The sequence below is a fragment of the Oryctolagus cuniculus genome, chromosome 18 (assembly GCF_964237555.1).
Source record: "Oryctolagus cuniculus chromosome 18, mOryCun1.1, whole genome shotgun sequence".
NCBI classification, from domain to species: Eukaryota; Metazoa; Chordata; class Mammalia; order Lagomorpha; family Leporidae; genus Oryctolagus; species Oryctolagus cuniculus.
The window spans coordinates 25,915,529-25,923,956 of NC_091449.1; the positions used below are offsets into that span (position 1 = coordinate 25,915,529).

Consider the following 8,428-nt stretch of genomic DNA (forward strand, 5'->3'; position numbering starts at 1 on the left):
CACACACACACACATGTGTGCATCCGGAAAAACCTGAAATCACAAGGTACTACTTCTTCCATCTTTCCTGCCCCCACCTGGCCCACTTCCTTGTACATAGGAGCAGCTGGGCCATGAAGGAGAAGCTGAGTTGTCTGTCTGCGTGTGGCCAACGCGCATCGCTGTACACACAGATCCTCTCTCAGTGCACAGTTGGAAGGCACCACTTTGGACCCACTTTACTTTTGTGCTCATGATCCTCCTTTTTTACCTGATGCTGCACATCTCCAAAACCAAGGCAATCATTCCCACATAAACCAGCGGCAGCGCCAAACCGCCTAAGTAGACCCTCGCGCCGGCCTTTGTTGCCCCCTTCAGAAGAAGCAAAGAGAAACGGAGAAAAAAGTCCACTCAAGGCTGGTTCTTCCGTTTCCCCAGTGTGCAGGTGCAGAGAAGCACCAGGGTTCTGGAAGGGGCAGGCTTGGCAAGGGGACCCCCGCCCAGTGGATGAGACATCTTGGGAGAGGCTGGGGGAAGACAGACATGCCTGGCCCACATGGGACCTCGCCCTGGGGCCTGGGCCCAAGCACAGTGGCTGGACAAGGGCTGCACTGTGGAGATGGAGCCAGCCAAAATTGGAGCCCTCTCGCCTCCATGCTGTCCAAGCTTGGGCTTCCCTTGCCAAGTCTTCCCCAAGAGGCCTGGGCTGAGCTGCTCACCCCCAGCAGGCTGCCTTTCCGAGGTGCTGCAAAGCTGCTGTCCCCCGAGCTCACGGGGAAGCCACCCACCTCTGTCCCCAGAACGGGCACATCTCTGCCCCAGGCTCAGTCACAAGGTGGCAAACGTCCAGCCCATGGGCTGGAAGAAGCCCGAGGGATCCGATCTGGCCGTGCCGAAGCCACCACAGGCAAGACTCCAAATTCAGGACCTCTAGGACAGGCTGATTTTTAAGCTGATAATTTTGTGTGGCCCGCGAGTGGCATAACTATATCCAAATGGCCCTTGGCAGACACAAAGGTTCCCAGGCCTTCTCTCGAAGAATAGGGACATGACACTGCCAGCTCACAGACTTGGGGGTTCCAGGCCGTCGTTCGAGCTGAGGTCCAAGCTGACCCCTCCCTGCACCTTCCTGAGCTGCCCACAGCCCACCATGGTGGAGGGCAGTGACTTGCATGGAAGGGTTGACAGGAGGGAGGTATTGGCCGAGAGGGGCCTCTTTTTTTACTTGGTGGTGTCCATTTGCAAAGCTGACCTAATGCGCGGCCTCCCAGCTCTAAACCTCTGAAGAGCCACGGGGGACACAAGAGCCTTTGTCCAGGGCAGACAAAGGCAAAGTCATGGCGAAGTGGGTGCCCAAAGTCACGCACGGGATGCCTGCCCCGCCTGTGTGGGTGCCCACGGGGATGGATTTGGAGAAGGACCCCCACCGCAGCCCTGTTGCCTGCTGGGGGCTCTGTGGACGACCCCGGGGTCATCTGGACTCCAGCAGGCCTCTCCACAAGGCTCTCACCCTCTGGCCAAAAGCCCCCCCCCACCAAAGTTCTCCCACTTATCACGTGGTTGCAAGAGCAGCAAGCGCCATTGTCAGCACCACAAACCCATCACGCACCATTAAAGGGAGAGATGGTGATGACACGGAGCTCTTGATTTGCAGAAATTAGAGAGGGCCAAGAGAAAAAAAGAAAAAGGAAGAACAGAACAAAAGAAAAAGAAGGAGCAGGAGGGGGAAACTCAGAAGCCAAGCAGGAACAGCCGCCCCAGGATCCAGGGGCAAGGAACCGGCAAGCCAGACCCTTGGGGGAAGGAGTCCTCCCCGCCGCCGGCCGGTGGCAAGAAGGGTTAAATTTATGTTCCATTACAAGGCCCCTTTTTTTTTTTTTTGGTTTCATCTTCTCAGTAAAACACATAACTTAAAATGAAATCAAATATTAAAAATGACAGACTATATAAGTGCTGTGAGTAACTTCAGGTCACGGAGGGAGGGAAAAGCCGGCAAGTTGTCAGGCGCTATCTGTCAGAGTGAATTAGAAACAATCAACAGAGACTGAAAGGGAAGGTGATTGTTATTAAGCAGCGGGGCTGTGAGCAGGCTACCCAGATGTGGTCATGCATATAAAGGACAGGAAGCAGCAGTTTAATTCAGGAAGCCCTGGCGAACAGGGCAGCCGAGAGGAGAAAAGTCCTTTGTCGCTAATAAGCTGGAAGTTACTTTGATAACAGCAGGGTTAGATTCGAGAATAAAACACATTTCTTTCACTACCACACACCATTAATATCGCAGAAATGTGGTCGGAAGAAATGCCTGGCGCAGACCGGGATTAGCCTGTGGCCATCCCCACAGCGGCAGCCCGGAGACCCAGCCCCCTGGCTGTCCCCAACTCTGCGAGCGCCTCTCCTACGTGGCAGGGCCACGCCGCCATCCGACAGGCTGTCACCTGCTGGAAATGTCGTCTGACCAAAAAAAGGGACTGCGGGTGGTGCTTGGTTACTTTGCGGGGTCAGGCCCTCCCATCCCCGTGGCCTGTGGGGAGAGGGAAACGGCTTCCATCTAATGAAGTCCACGGATGCCGCGACGAAAAACAATTTTATATGCAGACAAGGCCCGATTTCGTACGAAATTACTTATGCAGGCGTTCTGCAATTATCCTGTGATACTTTCAGGCAACAGTCTGACAGCAGTTGTGCAAACAATAAAGGGATTACAGAAATAAAAACAAATAATATTACACACACAAAAACTCCACGTTGCATGTGGACCGGATGAAGTCACCGCATGGAAACCAACAGAATCAAGCAGGAAGTGAAACCCACCCGGGAGCCAGCCGCCGTCCCAAGCACTTAGGCAAGAAAACACTCAGCCGCTCCTCGCAGGGGCTGCCCGCGCTCCAGCCTGGAGATGCTGTGGCACCTGCTCATCTCTCTGAACCTCTGGGCCCCCATCCCTGGGAAGCTGAGGCCAGGGGACCTCTTGGGTGAGATACAGCGGCCAGGGGGCAGGAGCGGGACTGGTGATTGGGGGTGAGCAGCCTCTACTCTTCCTCTCCCACCCCAGGGGCTCTCTCATGGGACAGGAGGCACCTCGTCCACCTGCCTCGCCCTCGTCCGATAACAACCAGGAGGAAGCTCCTAGTCAGCCTATGGAGGGTGGAGATTGCCCCTTCCCAAATACTACAGAGAAAATCAGACAGGCAACCGCAAGCGAGCCCCAAGTCAGGACACAGGAGTCTCCTCCGGCCTTAGCTCCTCTCCACGCTGGACACCCTGGAATTCGGGAGCTGGGGAGACAGATGCGAAGGAGGAAGCCAGAGGCCCACGGAGCGGCATCCTGACTGCCTTCCCATGACAGGGGGCTTCCTGGCCCCCGCCCTGCCCTGGGACACTCACACTCAGCAGCGAGGCCCAGGGCCTGCCACTGTTCCCTTCCCTCTGCGCTGTACCTGCTACAGAGCTGGCCTGTCCCGCAAGCAACTCAGGGCAGCACTGGGCGCCCAGCACGAGGGCCGAGGGCAAGAACCACAAAGTGCAGGCCACAGATACACCATGGTTTGCAGAAAGTATGAAAGTTAGTTGCATTAAAGAACAACAATAAAACACCAGACTTTTTTTTTTTTTTTTTGGACTTGTCTTTTAAAATGCTGCAAACCCTGGATGCACTCTGCCCATGCCCCACCCGCCAGCAGCCGGAAGTGATGGGAGCTGAGTGGGGTCACCCCTTTCTCTGGGGTCATCTCCCCCAGTCTGCTCTGCACCCCCAGCCTCGTGCACCTGGACCCTGAATTTGGGCTCATGACACCTGTACGAGAGGGCTGGGAGCTGTCCAGGATGCACAGTGACAGGCCGGGTCACAGCTGCCTGGTGTCCTGCCCCAGGAGCACACTCTGGGTGGCCCATTATGGCTAGGTGAGAACTGGGCCACTCACAAACAGGTGGGCTCACTCTGTGACCCTGGGCGAGTGCCTTGACCTCTCTGGACCTCATTCACCTGAAAACAGAAAAGGAGGTGCCTTTGATGACAGACGTCTCTGCTAACCCCAGGGATCTGGCAGCCTGTGAATTCCTGCCCCTGCACTGCCCCGGGGAAAGGGGCCTATGACCACCAAGCCTCTTTAAAACTCTCAGGTGGATAGTCACTGGATACCTGCCATGGTTCAGTTTGCTCCGTGGTGAGTGGGAGACGTGTGCAACCCCTAGGGACCACTGTCTCCTCCCTGCCTCCGTGCACAGGCTGGCACCGTGCACCTGCCACTCGGCCCAGGCACCTGCAGCTGGGAGCACAGGCTTGGCTGCTCCCAGGGCAGGGCCTCCAGGGCCCCCCATACTCACACAGCCCACGGACTCTGATTCCCAGCTTTGCACAAGCCTGTCCTGGAAATCAACCGCCAGGAAGTAGCAACCCACCCAGAGCCAGTCCAGGCCACTAGAATCCCACCTCCGGGAGCATCTCCACCCCTGAGAGGGAGTTTCTCAGACACCGCCTCTGGTTGAAAGCCACAGAAAGGTGAAAGAAAGTTGATGCTACTCGCTGTGGCCCCAGTGGCCTCCTGCTCCAGGCCCTCCAACCCACTCACCTTCCCTGAGCTCACTGTGCTCTGCTCTATCCTGAAGATACGCCAGCTTCCTCCCCACCACAGGGCCTTTGCACTGGCTGTGCCCTCTGCCAGGAACATCACCCAGCTGGCTCCGCCACTGCCCCTTCCTCAGGGGGCCGCCCCCAACCATCACCCCCTCCCAGGTACAGATACCCCGCCTCCCCTTTGCCTCCCATCCCCTTGCATTTTCTCACAGTATTTATCCCAACTCACTAAGCGCTCACCTTGTTCACTGCTTCCCCCACCCTCAAGCCCTCCTTGAAGGTGAGGATTTTGGCTGTCTTGGCGAGTGCTGGACCTGGCGCTGCTCAATAGCTAAGGAATCAGGCTTCAAAATCAGGAGGAGCCGCGCTCAAACCCTGGCCTTAACCATGCGTGGACCACCTGTGTGAGCGGAAACTGGGCACGCACGTTCTCGGCTCTCACCTTCCACATCTCAGCAATGGAACTGCTAATGGCATCCACCTGCCACGCACTCATGGGCGTGAATTGAGACAATCCCAAGGCACGCTTAGACCGAAACAGGCTTCGCTCTCCCTTCTCTCTGGTGCTGAAAGTGCCTCTGTGCCTTTCTCCCAGGGAAGCAGTGAGTAGCCGTTCCTCCCGTCCCTCCTCATTCAGCAGCTACGCCTCCAGGAGCCCGCGGAGCCCCCGGGGATGATGGGACAGGACGCAGAGCTCCTCCCACACATGCATGCAGGGCGCATCACCAGTGCCACAGAGAACTTGCAACCGTGCACTCTGCTCTGCCCTCCTGAGCTCCCACCCCTGCAGCACTGAGCTAAGGTGACGACTGCGGTGGCAAGGCTGCTGGCCCCCCCATGCAGGCACCAGGACATCAACCCCGCCTGGGGACAGCCAGGGCCACGGCAAGACTGGCACCCAAAGCAGAGAGCACACAACACTCCCCAAATCCCGCGGGTGTCTTCAGATGGGAGGAAGGGCAATGCTCCCTCCCGATGTCCCTGGGCCTCACGGCAGGAACCGGGGTCTTTCTGGAGGAGAAAGTCACAGGCGGGACAGCACCCGCCTCTTGAGGTTGGGCGGGGCACCCCCTGGACAGCCACATGCAGAGGCTGTCTCTCATGTGTGTGTGGGGCAGTGACCAGCAGGGCCCCCTCCAGTCTCCATGGGTGATAAGATGTTGTCCCAAGATGCACCTGTGCGTGGGAGCTTGAAAAATTCATGGATCAGGTACATGACAAAATCACAACTTTTAATTTCATTCTCCACAAACTTTCTGACGTAGCCTCATTCACAATGCAGATAAGGTTACGGGTGCTTTTCAAGGACTTGGGGGGACACCTGATGGGGAGGGCTGGGAGCAGTACACAGATGTTGCCTAGTGGTTAACACCAGTAACTAGCAGGTAACACCGGTTTGTACATTCACACGCCACACCGAAGTGCCTGGGCTCCAGACCTGGCTATGGGTCCCACTTCTAGCTTCCTGCTAATGTACACCCTAGGAAGCAGCAGGTGATGGCTCAAATAGTTGGGTCCCAGCCATGCACGTGGGAGACCTGGATCAAATTCTTGGCTTCTGGCTTTGGCCCAACCCTGGCTGTTGCAGGCATCTGGGGAGTGAACCAAAGATGCTCTCTCTCTCTCTTTGTGTGTGTGTGTATGTGTGAACATGTGTGCACGCCTCCCAAATCCTAATAATAAAAGAGTCCCCAGCAGCAAGTGACTCTGGAAGTCCAGAATTGCCCCCAGGGGTTGAGGAGCCCCCTCTCAGCCCATCCTCAAGGCGACCTGGGGAAGGGAGCTGTGTGCTGGGGAAAGTCAGGGAGAGGCTGGGAGGAAGGCACTCACCTGCTCTCTGTTTCTAAGACTGCTCTTGGTCTCAGGGCTACAGAATTTGCTCTTGGATATAATGTTCCCACCCTACTTCCAGTTCGCATGACCCCACAACTAATCAAAACTGTACATTTTCCACCCAAAAAATCCCCCTGCTGTCTCATGGCCAATCCCCCAAACACCCATAATTTTTATCTTCCGTGAGAACTCAGGGTTTGCCAAGGTGATTAACCCTTTAAAATGTGTGCCTTGGTGGCAGCAAACCTGGTGAGACTAGACCCGTTATCCGGTCTGCGAGCCCAAGAAGCTCTCCTCCCACTCCTCTCCACCTGGCCAGGCACCTGGCCAGGCAGCGAATCCTTCTCTTCCCTTCCCAGGCCAGCAGACATCAAGAAAAACATCCGGCATCCTTGCCGGGCCTCTTCCACCTCGAGAAGCTCAGTTGCGGAATGTTCCAGAACAAGCAGGTGCACTCAGTCCCCCCCACCCCCACCCCCGGGGACAGCCAGTGTCTCACCCAGGTCCCCTCCGCGAGGCCCTGGTGGGTGACATGAAGTGGGCCTGCAGAAGCCGTGAGCATCCACACGGCAGTCTGGAGCATCAACGTCACAGCTAAATGTTGTAAGAATCCTGACTCCCCCATCTGTGTTTTGCCTCCCAAGAGGGAAAATAGTCTTCACAGACATTCCCTTATCTGGCAGGCAAATTCTAAACCTTACTGGCAACCGCAGGCTTGTTTTCCCAACCAAACAGCTCTGGAACCAAAAATTGCTCCCGCCTGTGATACGATGAGGAAGCAACTAGCCAGCCTGCTCAGACCGGAAGCCCAGGCTCTAGGGATCAGGCCTGGGGGCTGCCACTCTCACCCGAGGGCACCCAGGGCTCCGCCAAGTCACGGGCACCAGGGCAGGCCGTGCGCGCACGCGCGCGCTCCTGTGCAAGACAGAAGCTACAACTGCTGGTGTTGGATGCTCCTTTTTCTTAGCACGAAATACACCCACCAAGAAGCTGATGGAAAACACTCGCCGCCGTGTGAAATCAACACTTTCTAACTCAAATCAAAAAGGGTACAACAGGAAAACCTGCAGCCCACTAGCGGTGGATTCTTCCTCCTGTGAGATCCACGAAGCTGGGGCTCCGCACCTGCCCGTCCCGTCTCCTGCCACCAGGCAAACCCCAGAGCCCCAGACCTTCGCTCTCCATTTCATGGTCTTCTCCTGCCTTCTTCTCAGCCTTCCACATTCTGAATCCCGGAACCTGCACCTGTGCAATTGCTAATAAACCGATATCTGATGATATCCATGGAAGCCTAATTGATAGGGGCCTTTATCGACTGGCCTTGATGTCTATCTGAGGTTCTCAACAGCCCGGATTTAAATGTTTCATTTTATTTTTAACTTTCACTTTTCCACATTTCAGCAATGTCAGGCTAAGAGGTATGGTTTTACTATCAGAAAGAACCATGGTGCAGAATAATTTATGACTTCAGCTTGGGCTTTCAGAAAAGCTATTTCAAATCTTCACTTTGATTTGGTTGTATCAAAACTACTCAAAATAACAGCGGCACTTTCTTGGAACTGGAATATGTTAGCAGCACCTCAGGATTTTGAACCGAAACCTCATCTTCATCCCAGAAGAGAACTTCAGAAAGGAATTAAGCCCAGGGAGGGGGGGAAACAACATATTCTCAGGATCTCTTTGTCCTCCGCCCTCCTCCCCACCAGTCCCCAAACACACCCACGCCCCAGAGGGCTGCCCTGCCCCCTCCCCGTGGGCAACGGTTCCCCAGCACTACTCGCCCAAAACTCGCTGGGCAGGTGCACGCGGGGTCGGGGAGAGAGTGGGGCGGCAGCTTGGTTCGGATTCGCGTGGGGTCAACACGCGACCCGGCCGAGGGGAACGCGGCGTGTCCGGCGAAGAGTTCCGACGGCAGGGTCACACTTACCTTACCAGCTTGACTGCATATTTGTCTTACGGACTGTCAGTGTGCTGAGAGAACACCCCAGAAAGGACGCAGCCGATCCAGACCCTGACAGATGGCCAGAGGGGCGTCCCCGTTCC

At 56.0% G+C, this 8,428-nt stretch overlaps 1 protein-coding gene across 5 annotated transcripts in view; it reads right to left on the reverse strand.

Annotated features, from left to right (window-relative positions):
• Positions 1-8,428, reverse strand: part of ZNF536 (zinc finger protein 536) — a 457,958-nt gene that overhangs the window by 328,918 nt on the left and 120,612 nt on the right. For all 5 annotated transcript variants that reach the window (XM_051833369.2, XM_051833366.2, XM_051833363.2 and 2 more), the window contains one exon: positions 8,313-8,428. The gene's annotated coding sequence lies outside the window, so the exon portion shown is untranslated. The remainder of the gene's footprint in view (positions 1-8,312) is intronic.